This window comes from Rhagoletis pomonella, unplaced genomic scaffold, assembly GCF_013731165.1.
Source record: "Rhagoletis pomonella isolate Grant_MI unplaced genomic scaffold, Rhpom_1.0 Rhpom_scaffold_00007, whole genome shotgun sequence".
NCBI classification, from domain to species: domain Eukaryota; kingdom Metazoa; phylum Arthropoda; class Insecta; order Diptera; family Tephritidae; genus Rhagoletis; species Rhagoletis pomonella.
The window spans coordinates 17,774,076-17,797,251 of NW_023458561.1; positions in this window are offsets into that span (position 1 = coordinate 17,774,076).

Here is a 23,176-nt window from a genome sequence, read left to right on the forward strand (position 1 = left end):
GTTGCTTACTTTTAACAGCTTTTTCACAGAAAACTAGTTTTCGCACGTAAGCTCCCTTTTCGTAGACCAGGTCACATATATATTTTTTTATATGGGAGTTGAAGTCGGTTTTTTTTATGCTAAAAATTACTTGTTATATTTCTTAAAATTAAATGAAAGCAAACATTTTTGTTTGCATGAAATTTTTTGTTGTGGCATTCTATGCGGCGAACTGTTAAACAGCTAACGAAGAAAATACAAAAACAAAATATTTCCGCTCTTGGCTTAGGTTTAGGTGTTGAGTAATGATCGATGATTTCTTACGCTAAGTTAAATTAAGTTAAGTCTAGACTAACTGAGCTTTTAAGTACATATGTATGTACATAATTAAAGTTGCTGACGCTTATGCTCTGTTGCTGCTCTCTCGAATCTATCGCGGCGAATTCATTCGGCATACTAAATAGGAGATATGAATGTATGTACATATGTATATATATACATTAGGGTGCCTATCGAAAATGATTTTTTTTGGAAGTTTCCAGACCCTACCCCATAATTGTATTCGTTTTTATGAGAAATATTATTGCCTATTTTTATAGATTTTTTAAAGGCCGCGACCTGTCGATTTAGGTCAGAAAACAAGATTTATGAGTTTTTGAATGACTAATTTTGATTTGATTTCAAAGATCGAATATGATCTGAGAAGAGGATATATAGGCCTTAAAAATGGTATATAATAATAATAATCTATTGTCGGAATAGGCTTGTTGGAATTTTTTATCGAGTAAATTAAAAAAGACCCATATTTCTCTTAATTTTTTTAAATTTTGACCCTCGATTATTTCTACAATTTCAAAATATGAAGTACTATCTAAAACTAAGTCTATTTTCATACAAACTGATACCTCGTTTATTACAATCGCATAAAAATTGTCGAATTTAGGCCACTTTTCTTAAATACGGCCTTGAATTTATTTGAGTGTATGTACCCGAATTTCAAATTTTTTGAGCAGTGTGGCATCAATATTTATTCAAAATTGATATATATATATAATCGCTCTTTAGCAAAAAAGTGGTAATTTTAGGGAAATGAGGGTTGCACCGCCCACTTATATGATATATGCGTATCTCGAAAACTACTTGGCCGATCTCGACAAAATTTGTTATACGCATTGTGTTTGGCCTCGTTAAGTACCGTCTTGAATGTCTTGAATATTTTTGAAATCGAAAAAAACCTACTCCTCCTAAAATATAGATAGCTTGTAGCTTTTTGAAATTATCGTTACGTTGGTTTAGCCCGCGGTTTTTCAAGATTAGTTTTTGAGATACACATACATATATGATATAAGAGGGCGGTCCCAATTTTCCTAAAATTTCTTGAAAAACCACTTTTTACATACGGTACATCACACAAATAAATTCAAGGCCGTATTTAAGAAAACTCGCCTTACTTCGACAATTTTTATTTAAAAATAGATTTCATTTTTGATAGTACCACATATTTTAAAATTGTGGAAATTATCGATGGTCAAAATTTTAAAAATTAAGAGAAATATGTTTTTTTTTTTAATTCACCTTATAAAAAATCCCAACAAGCCAAGTCGGACAATAAACTATTATATACCAATTAGGGTCAAATTCACAGTGCGTAGTTAACCACTGACAAGAGTTTAGCTATCGATTTTGGTATTCATCATGCTCAGTTAACAAAAGTTTAAACCAGCATACCCCCATAATTAAACTCTTGTGAAATAATTTTTTTTTGTGGAACGAAATTTAGATTTGTATAGAAAAATATTAGTTTTAAGAATTTTTATATTTTCAGGCGATATGAAATTCTATAGATTACTATGTGACTCTGAATATAAATTCTTAGTTAAACTGTTGTTAGTGGTTTAGTTAACAATGGTTTAACTAAGCACTGTGAATTCGGCCCTTAAAGGCCTACCCAGTCGGAAAAGTAGTAATACACTACAAGCGTGATAATTAATATAATGTATTTCTTTTGCGTTCTCGATAATATTACGGCCAACTTTGTAATCAGCATTTTAATGTATTCAAAAAGCTCCAAAAATTTCATATTAAAACACATACATTTCTCGATACTAGGTAATGCAAAATTGAATGCCCCACTTTTCTTGGGACATCGCCCTGGGGAAAAAAATACATTTTCGAATGTGCAAAGGGTTGTTTTACTTATTATTTTTTTCGATTACTATACATTACATTTTCCCACTGGGTATATATCCTCTTCTCAGATCATATTCAATCTTTGAAATCGAATCAAAAATAGTCATTCAAAAACTCATAAATCTACAAAATCGTATTTTCTGACCTAAATCGACAAACCTATTTAGTTTGTAAAACGTTTGTTGGTATAGATCTTAATGAAAATGCACACCAAATTGCTCAAATTGATGAGAAAACTCGAGTTAGCGATACCGGATTTACTTGGTTTGTGTGCACAGGAACATTCCAGCATAAATTAATCAACTTCAACAATTTTTATTGAGCTTGAGGCCGTTTTTTGATGAAATCTTATTGTGGAAAAGCAACAATAACTTGAAAAATGGTAGAAGTGATAGCTAATTCGCAAATCACCACATTTCCTCATCAGACTTCTTTCAGTAGGATTCGAACCGATGAACCAGTTGCCTACTATTTCACTTGGTAAGCCAACTACAATCAAGCGAAACAATTCACTTGATCATGTGGTTGTTGGTTTTGTTTGTTTTTGTTAATATTTCTATTATTAGAATGTTTAACTTTTAGGTGTTTTTTTTCTGGGATGACGCCCGTGAAGAGGGAACTCTCATGAGTACTACTATACCGGCATAGTAGTATGCACGACTTGCAGCCTCACAGCTACACCTACGTACTAAAACCTCTCCACTAACCACTCTCCCCGCGGCACTGCCATTTAAGGTATTACCTCACGGGGCTGGTTGTCCAGCAGGATCACAACTTTTAGGTGTGATCTGCACAGTGCGTAGGCAACTGGCTGAGTCAGTGGGATCGTCGGTTCGAATCCTACTGAAAGAAGTCTGATGAGGAAATGTGGTGATTTCCGAAATAGCTATCACTTCTACCATTTTCAAATTAATGTTGCTTTTCCACAATAAATTTTCAGTAAAAACGGCCTCAGGCTCAATAAAAATTGTTGAATATAATGGTTATAAGGTCATAAAATAACAAAAATAAATTAATCAACCACCAAACCTACTTCATCAAATTACGAGTTAATGATTAAAAATTAATTTTTTTAAATTAACTGTTTAGTCAGATTAAATTTAATCATGATTAACTGTATACAGATTGAATTTAATCGAATTAACTAATTGATTAAAAAATCAATCGATTAATGCCGACATTGATCTCACATACATATCTCTATACCAAGTTCCAGTTGTCTCCCACAAATACTTCCAGTGATATGCATGTAATATGAAAATTCTAATTTATTTGTATGGGAGGGGCCTTGAGTTATCGGATTCCCTTACAGTCTAAAACCATCCTTGCGAAATCCGTAGTAAGTGTACCAAATTTCGTTCTGATCGGGAAACCGGTTAAGGAAGTAGCCTATTTTTCAATCCAGGTCATAAACCATCTTTGAGCAAAATTTCATTTTCAAACAGGTGGCAATTCTTAAAAGAGTAGCCTATTTTCCAATGTAGGTCTTAAGCTATCCGTGTGCAAACTTTCACGCAAATCAGTTCAGTCATTTCCGTGTATTAATTTAATTAAACTTTTCTAATACGTGGCAAGTCCTAAAATAGTAGCATGTTTTCCAACGTAGGTGATAAGCTATTGCAGTGCCAAATTTCGTGCTCATCTGTTCAGTCGTTTCCGCGTATTAATTCAATCAAACTTTTTTAACAGGTGGCAGCTCTTCCAAAAAATTTGCCTATTTTACACTGTAGGTAATAAGCTATCTGCTTGCACAATTTCATGCAAATCCGTTCAGACGTTTCCGCGTATTATTTTAATTAAACTTTTTTAGCAGGTGGCAACTCCTAAAAAAGTATCTAAATTTCCAACCTAGCTCATAAGCTATCTGTGTGAAAACCTTCATGCAAATCAGTTCACTCATTTCCGCGTATTAATTTAATTAAACATTTCGAACAGATGGCAACTCTTAAAAAAGTAGCCTATTTTCCAACCTATGTCATAAGCTATCCGTGTGCTAAATTTCGTGGAAATCCGTTCGGTCGTTTCCGCGTATTAATTTAATTAAACATTTCGAACAGATGGCAACCCTTAAGAAAAGCAGCCTATTTTCCAATCTAGGTCATAAGCTATCTGTGTGCAAATTTTCATACAATTCTGTTCAGTCGTTTCCGCATATTAAATAAATTAAACTTTTTTAACAGCTGGCAACTCTTAAGAAAAATAGCCTATTCACCAATCTGGCCCGTAGGCTATATGCGTACGAAATTTCATGCAAATCCGTTCAGTCGTTTCCGCGTGATGATTTCCCAAACATCCAAACCAGGGTTGTTGCGAATATTCGCATTCGCTTTCGCATCCGCGGATGTTAGCGTTTGAACATCCGCATCCGCATTCGCATCCGCGGATGTCTAAAATTCCACATTCGCAACATCCCTGATCCAAACATACATATTTTCTCATTTAAAATATTAGTAAGAGTAAGATTATGCGATTTCTGGAAGCGTCGAATATAAAAAAGTGCTGTGACTGGGTTTATGTAATTCAAAATTGTATTGATGATTACTAATAATAATAGAAAAGTGCTTACACATCGATGGTCTTATGCAATAACGACACAACTCAAAATTTCATATATTTCAGTAGAGCCAATTAAAGGAGGTAATAATTCCGGTTTATTTGCAGACATATTGTAGGCTTTCAAACTATGTCTTTCTAAAGATTCAGTAAGTTAGACTGCAAAAATAGGAAATAAGTAACAACTCGTATGTAGCTAAACGTAAAAATTTCCATTTGTGTTGCTGAACAACGGCACAAAACGAAAAGTGTCGTTATTTCACAGTTTTTGACTTATGCCAATATTCACGATTAACGTTAGACATTTGCCACTGTTAAGTAGTAAGGGTTGGCTACTACGGTTTTATGCCAAATGGCAAAACTTTTCCTCTGCCGGATTGGTAACAACAATGTCTATGTCGATTTGCCACATAAGAATATTGTTATTTATAAACCTAATCCACTACGTATCTCAAAAACCTGAGTTGTGCCGTTATTGCAGAGGACCATCGACATATGTTAGTGTTTGGCCGAGCTACTCCTCCGATTGTGGCATGCGCCTTGATGTTGTCGCACAAAGGGGAGGGACCTACAGTTTTACGCCGACTCCTGCCGGGGGCCGACCACTATTACAAAAAACTTTTTCTTTTTTAATGTTGGCCGGAACTGGGCTCGAACCCTCGAACCCTGCGGAATGGTAGTGCGCACTTCTAACCACTACACCACAGCGAATGCTTAATTAATTTTAATCACTAATCGCGATTAACCATTTGTTCGTTGACTTTTAATCATTCATAGATCAACATTTTGCCGACAATACTCGCATAAGATAGTCCCAAATTTTCATAAAAGAGAAAAGTGATTTTCTTCAAAACTTTTTTGGATGACATCTTGACTGAACTTACTTATTCGGAATTTCTACTATTACTTATAGAGTAGGCTATTCATAAAGTCCGGGTTATGAAATACAAATTTTTCTATTATAAGTTCCATATATATTAGGAGACTTTTATTGTTTAATTTATTTTTTGCATATAAACTTGTATATTGAACTTCTTTTTCCAAAAAGTGACGATGTGAAAATTTTAATAGATGTCGGATATACGGCAATTTTCAAAAAAGATCTCTTAATAGATTAGCTCATAGAAATTATTCCAAACGAAACCTTAAAATTGATCCAAAAAAATCTTAACTAAATTTAACAAATTTATATTAAAGGTTTTAAGTTTATCCCACTGTAAGTGTGAAATCAGTTGCTATGTGTTTCCATGATACGAAAAACCACCTGACAATTAAGCATATTGTAAAATTTCATGCTACCATACGCAGTATCTAAAATCCTTCAAATTTTATTATTAATTTTTCGTTTGTTTAGAATCGAAATTTTACCAAGCAAAATATCTTTTGTGTTTTTTTTAATAAATGAGGCTAATGCTTAATAAGTTGATAATTGTTGTTTTCATTTGCATACTTCACACCAACCCCAATATTGAACAGTGAAATATATTTTAATTTTACCCAAATAAACAACGATATAGTTTAATGGTCAAGCACATATGGAGGATTTACAAGAGGTGTTAAGTGTCGTATTGTGTTAGTCTTAAAATTTTTAAACGTAAAATAACACCTAATACTTCTTTAGGCGTTTCTTAGCATAACGAAAATGTTTTAAACTAGTAGGAAATATATTATTTTGGCTCTTATTATACCCAACGAATCTTTCAAATCGCTTTTAACCGTTACTTTATATTGAACAAATTTAAGCGTTTAAGACATTACGACCTCTAACACGAATTGTGAATCCCCTAAATATGCATTAAATTACACATACAAATTTGTGATTTCGGTGTTCAAATTATATCAGAAACAGTCGCAACCGATATTGAAAACTGTAATAGTCCTGGCTAGTTACATTGTGAAATAATCAGATGGCATAGACACTAAATATTTTTAAAATATGTTCACTGAAATTGTATTAACCTAAATGTAAAGTTTTTGCGAAGTATTTATAGAATTTAATGTAAAATTTAAACATTTTTAATATAAGATATGAACTATTTTTAAAAGGTAAATGTTAATTCATCTGTTTTATATATAAGCCTAAATTTATGATATATAATCCGCTCTACCAAAAAACTTAAATTGGGTAACACCGCTTCGAATTTTTACAATTGAGCAACTATCAAAAATCTGCCTTTTTATCAAAAAGTTGTTTACCAGGGTGTCTTTGAACTAATGATTGGTACTGAATTAAAGAATGCACACACATAAAAGATTGCAGCCTTTACAATACTCATTCGGTTTGGAACCTTTTTTGATTTGGCATTTGTTTTTTCAATCTTGCGATGAATATGTTGATATGTGAATTTATAACTGCTTTGAGTGAATGGAAAATTAAAAAATTATAAACCTCAATCTTAAGCGAAGAATAAGTAATGAAAACTGAATAGAAAAAAATTGTTGATTTAAAATTGAAAATGATTTCAAACTTACACAGCTCTGGTTTCAAAAATGTGATTGTTTGTTTTTGAAAATTTAACAACCAATCTTGCGATTGGTTACAAATTGCAAGCACAAAATATGTAGTGTTATTTGGATTAGTTAAGAATGTGAAGTGAGTGAATGTGAGTGCAATCTGTCATTATCATTCTCTACTAGTACTATTTTTTATATAAGGGATTAGATTTTTGTACTAAAAATTTTTAACCAGAAGATTTTCATATCCTTTAAAATAAGCAAACAAATAAATGTTTGGTGCTAAAATATTTATATAAGTTTTTGGCCGAGCTTCTCCTCAAACTTGAGGCATGAGTTCTGTTGTTGTGACAAAAATGGAGACATTTACATTTTTAAGGCTGACTCCGAACGATTTTATAAGAAGGGTATTCAAGGCAGAAGTATACTCGAAGGTTGGCCATTGCAGGTTACGCTTGCAAACAATTAATGACACTAGGGTTCGCCCAGCGGTTGAAATTCAAACCTTCAAATTAAGGGGAGTTGAGGGGGCTGAGCCGAGCCGAGTTGAGTTTAGTTTAGTTAACAACACAACACAGCACAACACAAAACAATACAGCACAACACAACTCAATACAATACAAAACAATACAACACAACACCATACCACACAACACAACGGAACACAATACAATACAAAACAGTACAACACAAAAGAACATAACACAACCAGTGTGACCGTTATGATCCAAGTGGATCAAAAGTGATACGTTTTTCGATGAATTTTGGAGGGACACTTCTTTTTAAATTTTGATAATTTTCCCATCGTGTAAAAAATTCCCGTAGAAGTCGAAAAACTTACCAGAGATGATTACAATTTCTTTGCACATAGTGCTAAAAGGGGGTTGAATTTGCGGAGTTTCAAAACTTCGTTGATGTTAAAAATCATAAAATTGTCAAACGTTTGCTGTCTATCGCTAAAGCAAGCTGTTGATCGTTTACTGTTCCAGTAGAGCGCGGTGCAATTATTTTTCATATTTTGTTTCGATGACGGTGTGAACCAAGCGCGAACTATTGCCGAAAAAAATTTACTCCGCACCAATACAAATGTATTATTTAGTTGTATTTTGGATATTGTCAATCGAATGAACATAGCATTTCAAAGTGAATCATACAGATTGCATAAGTTATATAACAATTTTGAAAGTAACTATAAACCTTGATAAAAGAGAATGTGGTTTAAATAAACCACTTATTGACGGATTCTGAGATTTTTGAAGCTTCCTTATTTGATCATGTTGCTAGCAGCGTTAGCATATTGTTAATATTTAAAAACAAATTAGGGAATTTCGAGATGGGAATTTCTTTGACAGTAAATGGGTGTAAATATTTTAGTCCTCTTAGACGAAACCAAACAAGTCTAGTACATGATATCGATGGCTGAGTGGAAGATCGACCTATCTCGGCAGCCAGTTCGAAAACGCTCTATCTCAAAAAACTTTTCAAGAACGCCCTATTTCAGAATTCGTTTCAAAAGCGCCCTATCTCAGCTGCCGATTCAAAAACGCCCTATATCAGCATATTTTCAATACATTTTGAAGTGAGATAGGGCGTTTTTGAACCGAATTTTGAAATAGGGTGTTTCTCAATTAAATTCTGAAATAGGGCGTTCTTGAAAGGTTTTTTGAGATAGAGCGTTTTCGAACTGGCTGCCGAGATAGGTCGATCTTCCACTCAGCCATCGATATACATATGTATTAAAAATATGTACATACATAGAATGCAATTTTACTTCGAAATACAATGGATAATGGCATATGTACTTACGTTTATGGTATTTCTCACCCCTACCCCAAACTGAAAATTAATCTATATGTATGTATGTTGCGTACGTTTTACAATTCTTTTCTCGATAGTAACATTTGGATTGTACAATAAATTTCTTTTTGAATTTGGACTGGTTAATTTTTCACCACGGCGCGAGTGCAGTGCAGCGAGACGCGGGGGTCATGAGCGCGGCGCGGGGAGCCAGCAAATGTGCACCCGCCAGGTTACGCACTCGCAAAATTAAAACTTACCTAAGTACATATATTTATTTTCCAATATCCAATAAATCCGGAAATATGAAATTTATTTCATTTTATTAGTAATAATTTGTATCAATTTAAATAATTCATTGCGTTTGGACGTAATGTTCTCTACGGCGAAAAATTCAGATTTGCCGGTAACACCGCCTTATTAATTCGCCTTGAGAATATTTCAGAATATGGCTTGATTACTCATTTGCACAAATTTGAATATGACTTTATTTCACTTCTGGATTGGAAATAACGCCATATGGTTTTATTTCCAAAACAAAATGGAAATAAGACCATATGGCGTTATTGCGTAACGAAAGTATAATTTTTATAAAAGGTAACCTGCAAAATTCTCCAGCCCATCAAACTTGATATCGTTAAGTAAACATACTTATGTTTTCGAGAAATTCTTTTCTTCATGCTCTTTTGTAAGCTATTTAAAAAATTAAAAACTAAATTATCGTAGAGACGGAAACCAATTTTTACCTCCGTCTCCTCCTCTACGGATATTGTATTGTCGTTAATTTCTCGAAAGATATTTTGGCTCAGCAACTCATCGTTTATTTGCAATAACAATAATTAATTAATGCTAATATCCGTGGTAGCAAAATGTTGAGAACATACAAGCCGCAGCCATTTTGGTTTCACAAAACGAAGCGCTGGAAATTGAAACAATTTTATACCGTATTCCTTGCAGTGGTATCTGGTATTTTTTTATTTTATTTTTCCCTTTGCCGATCAAAATCTTTTCAGAAAAAAATTGTATTATAATTTTCAATCTGGAAGCTTGATTTTGATGAAAATGTCATAATCTCAGCAAAAGTCAAATAGCTAATATGGCTGCTAACGTCATTAAGTGAAACTACCTTATTTTTTCTACTATGCTATAAACTTACATATATTAGGCCTTATCATGGGTTTCATTTTCCCCGAAACAGTTCACTTTTCACGATTGGATTCCATGTAGTTATTATGGGCGGAATACAAATTTTCGGGTGAAATTTTTTTGGGCGAAACTCAGGATAAGGCAGATTGTCTTTTTTTTGTCAAACCAAACTATATGCCAAGCAGCGTAGCCGGTTTGATACAGTTGTATCATACTTGATACTTTTTTTCTACATTTTAAGATTTGATAGGTACTTTTTTGTTCATAAATGCCCCTTTTTGATATTTATGGCTGGCAGATTTGAATTTTTGAAAACTATGAATATCATGATACAAAAAAGAAGGTAGTTTCATTTAATGACATTCCTTGTTGTTGTTAACCATTTGACTTTTAATAAAATTATGACATTTCATCAAATTCATGCTACCTGATCACTAGAAGAAATATTTTTTTTTAAGCAGAAGATTTTATCAGTACATTCAAAGATGTGGAATATGATGAACTAGAAAATTATGCCGGCTACATGATTTTGAAAATGGGGTTGACGAATAGGTTTCAGAAAGCCTGAAGAAAGTGCATACTTACATGGGTCGTTCTTAAAAAACATGACCAATTGGTGTCCCCAGACTTTACTATTTTATATTTTGTTTCTTCAAAAAGAAAATAGAAAAATATCTGCATTTTTATAAATTATTATCGATTCTACGTAACTATATTATAAAAAAAAAAATAATTAATTATCTGAAAATAACTTAAAAAATATTTTCAATGTCAAAGGTTTAGCAAAAACCTGTGTCCCGAGCCAATTTATAAAAATTTAATAGTTATTTTCAGTTGGAATAAAATTGAAAAAAAATAATATTTACAATTTTTGTTATTCAGTTTGTGTATATTAATACCATATATAGAAAAGAATGATGAAAAATAATTTTTTTGTATAATTTTTATGAAGAAAATTTGTGTCCCCAGGTTTTGGTCCCCTCTGTTACGTCCACTCATTTTATTGAAAAATGTTTGTTAAACGTTATGACGCGTATATTTCTCTTATGCTTCTCCATCATAACTTAGCTAAAATCAACAAAATGTGTTTTGAACTGTTCAGTCTTGTTTAGTGCGTTGTTGAGTAAGGAACCCAATTGTATGCCGGGTACGTACCCTTATTCAGTGTCAACTCTGTTACTGTTGAAAAACGGTGAGTAAAGTGATTTTTTATTTATTTTATAATTTTTTTGTAAATATTTTATGTACATTAATTAAGTGGACAAATAAATTCTCCAAAATTCGAATAAAAAGCTAAAATATTGTATTTTTGAGTTAATTTGTCCCCTCTGCTACCGGTCCACTCTGTGACTTATTAACTCCAAAAACTCCAAAAATTAAAAAAAATACTGCTGGTTATGGATTCCTATTGTTGATACCATCCGTAACCACATGAGGCCAATTATAAACATATTTGGCCAACTTAATTTTTAAAAATTACAAAATTCAGAATGGTCATGTTTTTTAAGAACGACCCACATATCGTCGTTTAAAGTACAAAACCGCGTATCGTCGTTCTGCAAAACCGACATTTTTGCCAAAAATTGGATTTGCTCACACAAGCTCTTGGCTCAAGCCTTATCCATTCGTCCTGAAATGCGAATTTTTTGTAAAAAAAGAGAACCATTTTGAAATATGAGTGTTTTTACTCTCTACAAAATAATTTATGCAACCTCACATACGCAGTTGTGCGTTTTTTTGATACACGGTTTTGTACTTTAAACGGCGATATGTTATTGTTTATCGGATGGCGGTCTGTTCAAGTCGGCTTCAGGTGTTGTGCATAAATTAAAAAACCTGTGAAATTTAATGATGATGCGCTAATCACAAAGCCTAATCTTTTGCGAAATCTTATGAGAAATTTAAAAGTAAATTTGAACGGAAATATAAAAAGGTTTTATTTGGGAAGAACATTCCTTAGAATTCGATTTTTAAAACGCAAGATTGCATTCTAAATAAGAAAACAAAAAAATAACAGGATAATGCGCGCGTGGTTTTTGTTACAAAATGAAAAGAAAAATTACGGTGAAGTCTCCTTTAACAGTTTACATTTTAAATATTTTTAATAAAAAAAGTACCTAGCACTGATAATGGTTTTTGATTTGAAATGCTATTACATTGGCATAAATATGGGAAAGCAAATACTCCGATTTATTGTTTTAATATTATCAAAGTGGCAAGGCCGTTGATAATACGCACAATTTATGAAACTTAAAAAAAATTTATTATCCGTCAAAAGTTGTTTATTGAAACTACCTTCTTTTTTGTATCATGATGAATATTACCAGTTTAATCGCAAATAATTTTTTTCTTTTCATTTAAAGTCTTCAAATTAATGTAGACATTTATAAGTTCGACTTGGTAACTCTTACAAGGGAAATACAACCCCGAATTTCTTTGCACACGCTGCTGTTATAGGGCCACTAAACCACACAAAAACATTGCGCAATATGGGGCTTGCGTCGGTCATTTGTATGGTGTATGGGGGATGTTTGTACTAAATTGCCCAGTTATTGCGCTAAAATCAAAATCAGTTTAATATTTTGTCTATCCTTATTTTATTTTACAATAACTTGTGTTGTGTATGGCGACTACTGCGCAATTATAGTCTAGTTTTATCATAAATTCTGAACCGATATTAATTAAATGCAGAATGCTAATGCTGCTTCGTGACACATATACCAAAAACCGGTGGTAGCTTCCTGCAAAGAATACGAATGTTTTTGAAACTTATTTGTTAAAAGAATGTACAAAGCTCTATTCACCTTGGGCAAAAAAATTCGAAATTGCAATCCATAGATTCTCTCAAGGATTTGCCTTTTTCCGAAGACTGTTCACGAAATGTCTTTTCGAATCGGCGAGAGTGGCTTTGTAACATAGTCATGATAACGCTACAGGAGATGAAATGTAATCCAAATAGGGGCCTGTTTTTATGCTATAACATACTTCCATTTTCACTATTTATTACCATTAAAAAGAACTATTTACCACCAATAAAATGCAGGCAAATTTTGACAGCTGCTGTTGTTGCATAGCACCACTTGCGGCCGGATAAAATACTAAAATTTAGGCTAAGCTATTTTTAGCGAAAGGGAGGACAGAACTGCAATTTTTGGAGATAGCCGAAAATTCGGATGAAATGTTAGCTTTTGAATTTTAGCGATAGTAAAAGTTATACTCCGGCTGCTGGTCGACAGAGTTGTCTTTTTGATTTCGAAAAGAACTTCATCAGCAAGAAGCGCGATGTTTTGAAATCTAAATATTTTAGCATCCTTTAGCAGAAAAACACGTATTTTCTTTTAAGAGTTTTATGGAGCTTTCGCAAATATAAACAGCACCTATTTTGTTTGTAACATGGTTGACAACCGAAGAAAGATTTTCTTTTTAGAACATCCAAGCAGCCAAGCTTCAAACAATTTGGATTTTGTAATAGCATGATATCTCAGAAAAAAAAAACAGTTTTTCTTGAAAACAGCTAAAAAACGGCGGCTTAAGTAAAACAAAATCAACTCACTAAATCTTTATTTATCCATTTACTTTTCCCTTTTCTTTGGCGAAAGTTAACAAAATTGTAAAGGCTTACATAAAGTCACTAATGGAAATAAATCAGAAAACTTTTGAGGTTATGCCGAGTATATGTCTGCCATGAAAAACAGATTTTTATAAAAATACATTCGGCTTTCGGGGTCGGGGTAAAACTGTAGGTTCCTCCCTTTGAGTGATAACATCAGGGCGCACGCCACAAATCGGAAGAGATTCTCGGTCAAACACTAACGTATGTGTAAGCGCCGATCTCAGTAAGTATGTAAGTACTATGGGTGGTGGCCCTGAACGATATTCTACTGGCTCTTTACAAAGGTGGAGTGAAGGTAGGAGCATATGCAGACGATGTAGTGGTGGCCGTAAACAGCTGACATGTTGGCTACGGCCGGAGCATCTCTTGAAGAATCCGAAGCAGAGACAATAAACTGTCCACTCGGACTCATGAAAAGGGAACTGCATTTGCAAATCGTACGTTCGGCTGCTGCGCGTTGGAACAGCCTTCAAACTTGCAAAACTGCGAGGAACATATGACCACACTATATATGACAAACCAAAAACAGAAGAACAGAAGAACTTGTTAAGAGGTCGAGGAAAGATATGGTCAAATTAACAAACATTGCGACTAAAATAGGCCTTCCGTTTTACCCTCAGTGCCGTCGCTGCGATCTTGAGGGAAGTAATCTCCAAAATCACCATTACTAGCCTAAATCTTTCATCGAAAAATCCCAATAGTTTGGCAAAACCGGAACATAAAACCAAAAAACAATCAAGGATCCGAGAGAAAGCGTATCAAAATGGTGTTATAAGCAATAATTGGATCCTGGACATGTGCTCAGACGACGCTTCTACTAAGCAATGAACCAAGTACACATACATACATATGATTGAAGTGGCCCTGCAGTACGGGGGAGTGACTACAGGACTGCTGAATCGGTAGCTACCTGATAAACACCGTCAATTACCGACCGACTACTTGCAGTGTATTTCATCGATAACTTTTACAAGGCAATGTCCTAGGCGTTAGTCACCATGAGCTCTCTCTGCACTACCGGGGGTTCCTAAAGTAGTCACTTGCGTGATTTATGGGCGCCCTCTGTCGTAGTTTTTCGCTATTCTACTTACGACTGGTTCGACTCTGCACTACCATGTGCACTACCACGGGTTAATAGAGTAGCTACTTACCTTGGAGTCGGTGCAGTAGCGGTTCAAAAGTAGCGATTGACTCCAGCAGTACTGGAGGGTATGTGTTCGTTACACCGATATGACTCTGATATGACTCTGAATGACTGAACTGTGTGTAGTCGGAAGACTTCTTTATCACATCTTTATCGACGTGTTCGACTCCATGCATACAACAGGGAGTCGGTAACGTCGATAAATTTGTTTAACCGCAGATTAGAGGTAACCAGACATTGAGTAACCGGCCCTTAGTATATTCCAAATAATTTTTGACACTTCTCGCAGCGAAGCAAGCAAAGCAAGCCTGCATTGGGCCAGCACCTTTATTTATGTATGCAGAAGCAGTTGAGCATAATCTTATACCATGTTCTGACCGACATCGAAAGCATGTTTTCGTTGCTAAAACTGGTTTTCGACCTAAAACATGTGTTTTCGTCCATGTAAAATCTGTCAAACGAAAACCTGTTTTCGCTGAAAACTCACGTTCCACTCATTCCATCGGCGTCTTCACTAGTTTTTTTCGATTATTTATCGAAGTGGAAGTCGTATTTTCTCATCTTTAATACGCTATTTCGTATTTATTGTTAATTGGCTGGCCAAACTAAAATAAGAATGAAAGTAAGAGGTTGCTAATGAAAAGAAAATGTGGGAAAAGTATTTTGGTTTTGTTTTTGTGTAGCAAAACTGCAATCAGAGGATGTAAGAAATGTCAACGAAAACACTAACAGACGGTGTGAACAGCCTTCAGCCCACAATTCGAAAACTCGTTTTCAAAGTGTTTTCGTTGTCCGTCAGAACATGGTATTAAGTTACGACAGTTGGATGTATCTACTGCATTTTGGAATTGTAATTTAGAAGAGAATTTTATGCAAAAATCTGAAGGATACGTTGATGAAAATAGGGGAGGCAAACTATGTCTACTTAAAAAGCCATTTATGGCCTTCATCAAAGATTGCTTAAAAATATAATTGCTTATAAATCCTTTAAAAATTCAAATTTTGCAAAAAAATTCTCAGTATCCCTTTCACATCTATAAGCAAAAATTCTAACTTGACTGAAATCCGAGGTCCAGTTGAAAAATTTTCACCCTGATGTAATCATTCCATCAAATAATGAGATTATAACTGAAAAATTTATAAAAATTCTCAATGAAAATTTTGAAGTACGTGACTTAAATCCACCATCAAATTGCATTGGTTTGAGAATTAAGGTTGATAATGGGAGTTTATCAATTTTACAACCTACATATCGTCGTTTAAAGTACAAAACCGCGTATCGTCATTCTGCAAAACCGCGTAACTGACATTGGCTGCCAAAAATTGGATTTGCTCATACAAGCTCTTGGCTTAATCCTTATCCATTCGTCCTGAAATATACCAGCCAGAAGAGCGATTTCTTTATAAAAAAGAGAACCATTTTGAAATATGGGTATTTTTACACTCTAGAAAATGATTTCTAAAACTTCACATACGCGGTTCTGCATTTTGTTGATACGCGGTTTTGCATTTTGTTGATACGCGGTTTTGCACTTTAAGGGCCGGTTGTTCAATGTCTGATTAGCACAAATCGGAGGTAGAAGCTCCGGTTAAGCACAACTACTGCTTTATCGATCACATGTTACATGCATGATGTCGAAATCGTCGATAGTGTAGTGGTAGTGATAACCAGACATTGAACAACCGGCGCTAAACGACGATATGTATGTATATGCAAACTAAATTCAAAAATATGGCCAAACATACCGCAAACCCGGTGAAAATTCCTATGCAAGCAAAAATGAAATTGGAAAAAGATCCTAAAACTTCAGTTGAAGCAGAAAAGATTGATACAATATCAAGAAGTTATAGGATCACTTTTACATCTTTCAGTTTTTAGCCGTCCTGATATAGCATGTAGTGTTAATATGTTATCGCAGTTTAGCCAAGATCCACGTAGGCAACATTTGAATGCAGCTGTACGGGTCGTCCGTTTTTAGGCTAGGTTGACGCCAATTTGGCTACAGATGTAAATGATCATAAATCTTTTTCTTTTTACTCGCCGGTGGCGTGGTATCTTGGGAGTCGTGGAAATAACGTATTGTGGTAACATGCAGTGCTGAATCAGAGTACGTTGCCCCATCAGAAGCAGCCAAAGAAACATTACAGAAGGACATCACTCTAGAACCAAGCACATTGATTATAAATACCATTTCATTCGTGAAGCTCGTCAGAATCAAATTAGAATATCTTTCAACAAATGAGATGCCAGCTGATGTTCTCATTCAACCGATTGCAAGAATTAAACACGAGTTTTGTATCAAGTCAATGGGCATTAGTTAAACAGTATGATCACAGTTAAGGAGACGTATTGATGAAAACAACTTGTGATCAATTATACCTGTTAAACTATTGATCGTATATTTTAATCATGTATTCCTGAATTTTACTTGAAGTTTATTTTGATAATTTTCTTCAAGGCGAATTAATATAAGGTGATAGCAGGAGTACAAAAACAAAAATTTACATGTATTTTGTTTTTGCTTTGGCGGCATAAACTGTCAAAATCTGTAAGAGTGTGTGTAGAAATACAAACAAAATTTTTCAATTTGATATCAGAAGCCGTGTGGCGAAACACATACACAAAATCAGCTGAGCTAGTAACACCACCTTATATAAATTCGCCTTGATTTTCTTCATTCGTTTTCCAGATATTCAATAACAAGAAATTCTATATGCTCACAACGCGCTCAACGCTCAAAAGTGGTAAACAAATTTCAACAAATAAATAAATACCGCACAAATTTGACAGCTTTATGTCTATTTCCCTCGAATTCTTTCGGCTAAGCTACTGTGATTTAATTATAGCAGAGGATAAGAACTGCACCTAAAAATTCTGTAATAAGTGCATTCGTGTTTTAGTAGATGCAATGAATGTACTCTGCTTTTTTATACATTTACCAAGTAGAAAATTCCAGAAGGAGATAAGATTACAAAGTTCTAAATATGATACTAAATATCGCATGCTTAAATTGTAATTGCAAACCTATAAATATGAGTGCTGCTAAATCTCCAAACAATAAATGTTAAGGTTTAATCCTTAAGTAAGCATGCAGAAAAACAAGCGTTCGTACAGACATACATATGTATAATGTCTAGAGAATCTAAATCTATGTTTGTAGTCACTTACAGTGGACGTCCAATATAACAAATCTTGTATTGTTCGCCTAATTCGTTATATCGAAAAATTCGTTAAATCGAGTGATTTTTTTTCCTATAATACCCCCATCTTTTCAATTAAATAACTAAATGCATTCTGTTTAAAAAAATATATATGGACTTTAATTATATACTATATATATATATATATATATGATATATATATATATATATGATATATATATATGGTCAATAATTCAACGACAACAAAATTCGAACGTTCTATAACTTTATTTTTTATAGAAAAAGTCTTCAATTCGCGTCTGGTTTTTAACACTTTCAAAGCTTTTTTTAACTGCGATTTTTTGCAAATCCCTTAATACCAAAAGTAACTTCATGTTAAAACATACTACATACCTACACATTCTCTACAGTTAAACTACCGCTGACTTAACCAAACCTTTGCTTTTGCAAAGAATGCGAAGTATCAGCTAAAAACATAATTAGCGTTCGTTATATCGAATAAAAATCTTTTGCGGTTGTAATATAGAAACATCGAAACGATGATTCATTAAACTTGAAAATTCGTTATACTGGACGTCCACTGTACTTCTTATAACTAAGTGGTATTAACGCTATTAAGACACTTATTATACTTGAACTATATACATACATACATGACCATTTGGTATCTATCACTTTACAATATTATTTTATTGCACAATGACATGTGTTTTCGTTTGTTTTATTTTATTAAAGTTAGTAGGGCCAATTAAACAGTTCTAGTTCACATGAAACCGAACCCATATGAAATTTTGTTGAAGTTCTTTATTGAATGAATTTTCAATCTTTTTTGGGTCGAGAACAATTATTACATATCGCTCGTTTCTTAGAAAAACGTTAAGATTGCACCAATTTCTGTCAAGCCTTTATTCTATGTTGTGTAAAAAATTCATTAAGATACGAGGGTTGATAGAAATAAATTAAATAGTATGTGAAAACTTGCATTGCAATTGTAAAGTTTAACATTTTAAACGTACTCTGGACGTTTTCTCACACAAGTGCTATGCTTAAGTAACCACCCTCGTATCTGCCATAATTGTCTCCCATAAGAATATAATTTGTCTTTCTTGCAGTTTTAATCGTTTCCACTTTACTTAGCAACCATAACTAGAAAACAATGGGACACAGTCATAGTCCCTAAGCCAATTTTAATTAAATTATTAAAAAGTTAAAGCCCCCCTCCAGTACTGCTGGAGTCAATCGCTACTTTTGAACCGCTCCTGCACCGACTCCTAGGTAATTAGCTACTCTATTAACCCGTGGTAGTGCAGAGTCGAACCAGAGGGCGAAAAACTACGACAGAGGGCGCCCATAAATCACGCAAGTGACTACTTTAGTAACTCCCGGTATTGCAGAGAGCCGATGGTGACTACCGCCTAGGACATTGCCTTGTAAAAGTAATCGATGAAATACACTGCAAGTAGTCGGTCAGTAATTGACGGTGTTTATTAGGTAGCTACCGATTCATCAGTCCTGCAGTCCCGTATGAGGGACAGACGCACCGTGTATGCCGCCTATTAGAGTATTTTCACTTTCAAATTGTTTATTTTCATTTTTTCTCCCAAAAAAAAATTGTATCATTATTCTCAACATCTTTTTTATCATTTTCCAAATCACCCTCAACGATTTAGTTTTCATTGGATCTGTGTGCACTAAATCCAATACTTCATTCGACGACTTGCTATTTTTAGTAGGAAAAACATTTCTAATCTGCTTGCCTTTAAAGCATGTTGCACAATCTATTTTCTGATTTCGAAATTTTGCAAACCTTCATCCGTATATTTTGACTGCAACTGAGTCAAATGAGTCGAGTTTAAATGTCCATATATCTTATGCCGCAGTTCAAATTCTTTGCTAGTGGTATCTGACGCCTCATTACAAAAATCTGTATTTTATTTAAAACTATGAACCAAAAATTATCCCTTTAACCCTTAAATGCATGACTTTCTATTTTTGAATAATTTATAGCTAGAAAGAGAGATTACAAGTCACAAAGTCATAAAAAAATAAAAAAAATATTTCAAAACTCAAAATCGTCCTTTATTCCTAAGGATAACGGTTTGTTGCCAAATGGCTACATTGTGTTTATAGAGTACACTTTTTAATATTATTTCAGTTCAATTCAAATGAAAGTTTTTAAAACAGTTGTTTGTTTTGTTCAAGCATAACGCCACTCCGCATTTATCGCATTTAGTGCGACTGAACCCCTGGCATCCAGGATATTTGCATCGAATTTTATCTTCCACATGCTCAGGCCAGTGTCCAATTTGATCCTTGCGAATATCTTGTGGGGGTATATGTTGTGCTGGTCCTTTTTTCTTTTTTGCTTGGATGGCAGGCTCAATTGTACTAGTACTCCCACTTTTGGCGCGATGTTGATTTTACTCAAACATTGGGCCACCTCAACTCGAAAATTCATTTGATTTAAAATTTCGGAGTCCATTTTGTTTTTCTGTTTCAGCACTCTTCTATATGTCAACCAAGCATTAACCATAGTCAGGTCAACCAAGTGGTAAAATATTCGCATATACCACTTTCTGCTTTTTATTGAAATCTTGTATCGTCCCATAAGACTATCAAGCAGATCCACCCCGCCCATATGATGGTTATATTGTTGAATTATATTCGGGCATTTCACATCTACGTTTTTGCGTTGCTTCCGATCATATCTTCTTACCAACATCTCAGGATGAGTTCCAACAAAGGAGGAAATGAGAGTAACACATTTATTGTCTTTCCAGACAACTGACGTTATGTCAACTCCATCTATTGTCGTGATATATTCGTGACTTTTACCACGCTCTTCTTTTTTCATTGTTGCTTCTGTGGGCAGTTTACAATTAGGAAGTCTATTCCTTCGGACTGTTCCCAACGAAAAAATTCCTTCCTTCGCCAAATGAACCATGAGTGGAATGGCGGTATAAAAATTGTCATGATACAGACGATAGTTCTGTTTTCGAGGTATTATTCGGGACAAACGCAAAACTATGTTCGATGTTGCTCCAAGATCAGGTTCAGCTTCTGGTCTAGCCATATTGTTCTCATTTCCCGTGTAAATTTCAAAGTTGTAGGCAAATCCGGAAACTCCAGCTAAAACAAACAATTTGAATCCCCATTTGTGAGGTTTCATCGGCATGTATTGCTTCATATAATGCCTAACTTTTGTTGAGCACATTTGCTCATCAATAGATAGTTCTTTTTCCAAGGGAATGCTTTTGAATTTAAATAGCAGATGATCTATAACCGGTCTCAATTTGTGTAATCTGTCATGTCCTGGTTGATATCTTGGCACAAATGTGGTGTTATCATTGAAATGCATGTTTTGTCGCAATTTTTCGAACTTGTTTACTGGCATTATTTCTTTGATTTGGGGAAATCCCAGTCACTCCAATATGATCTTATATTGGGGGCATGTACAAGTGACATATACAAAACAATTGCGATATATTGTTTTATATCAGAAGCGCAATATATATTTTGTTTTTCCGGATTGTTTTGAACACTATATAAATTTGTTTGCTGGACAATATTCATTATTAGGTCTTCAGAAAAAAAATAGCTGAAGAATTGATACGGCGTTTCCAAATTGAGTAATTCACCTTCAATATCCGAATATCCATGAAAATGTAACTGAGCTTCATTTAATTGCAGATGCTTTTTCTTCCAAATAATATTTTTTTTCACTTGGCTTTGAGTTTGAAAAACGGCATGAGAACAGGACGGCAAGTCTTCATTATCAGTCCGAGAAGCCGTTGGAGATGGAGATGGATCCGTTTCATCTTCATTATCAAAATCTTGCAAAACATTTGGTACAAAATCAGGGTCTTCCAAACTGTCATCATCAAAAGCGTTTTCCTCATCTTCACTTTCTTCACTATTATATTCCATCAAATATTGCGCCAACTCTTCTACTGATTTGAACGGCTTATTCATGTTGCAAATATTTTAGTTTCTCTGTAAGAGAGAGCTAAAACGACAGATCAAACAGTTACTAACTTTGATAAAATTTGTTTTCTTATTCGCACAATGTAGCCAATTGGCATCAAAGCTTTTTATAGCGATTTGATCGTTATAAAAAATATTATGATATTATCAACCGTTTATTGCACAAATACTTACCCTTTTTAAAGTCAACCAGAAATAAATTAACCCAAAACTTTTTATTTAATTGTAAAAAAAATCACGAGTATATGTACACACTTCAAGAGTTCTAGAAAAGTGAATGCTTGCTCTAAAAAACGCGAAAAATTACTTACATTAGGCAAAAACCACGAGTAAATGTACGAAATCATATAAGCAGTGCGTAGCCAAATGGCAACACGAGGAATTCAACTGTTATCTCTTGTGAAAGCAATAATTAAACCGTTCTAAAGAGTTTGTTGCCAAATGGCAACAAAATGCATTTAAGGGTTAAATTTGGAGCTGCTACGACTTGTCCATTCCGCATTATAACTAACATAACTATTTTGCAATTATTATCAGTAGCTTTTGCAGTAGAGATTAAATTACAACGTAACCAAGGTACATATAGAGTTTTGAACAAGCTGATTGTTGTAATTTCTTAACTGATTATAACATTCAGTTCAATAGTACCAATACCTCTCACATCAAGTTCTTTTTCATCGGCTAAACGAACCTAGCCAGAATTTTCATCCAAGCTAACATAATCAGACTTCGTTCCGCACATATGCGAAGTTGCACCACTGTCCAGACACCAAATAACGGTGTTTGACACAGGGTACGAAAATAAACGGTACAAAAAAAATCCCATTTGCTCATCGATCATCATATCCATGGTGGAATAATAACAAGGTGTTGTCAGTTACTTAACCTCACTTTTTCGGCAGGTCTATTCCGGTCACGCATTTTAAAGTAGTAGAAAAGGTATTCATTATTTACTACTTTTAATCCGTTGGTGCATACTATTTCAAATTAAATGTACAAAAATTTATAATTGCAGGCTTATAAGCCTGAATATATGTTTATATCGGCAGCTCCACACAGCTTGGACATATATTGTAACTTTAAAAAAGTAAAGGCGGTAAAATAAGGCAATTTCCTATAAGACTGTAAATGATTTTTTAAATAGATTAAAGCAC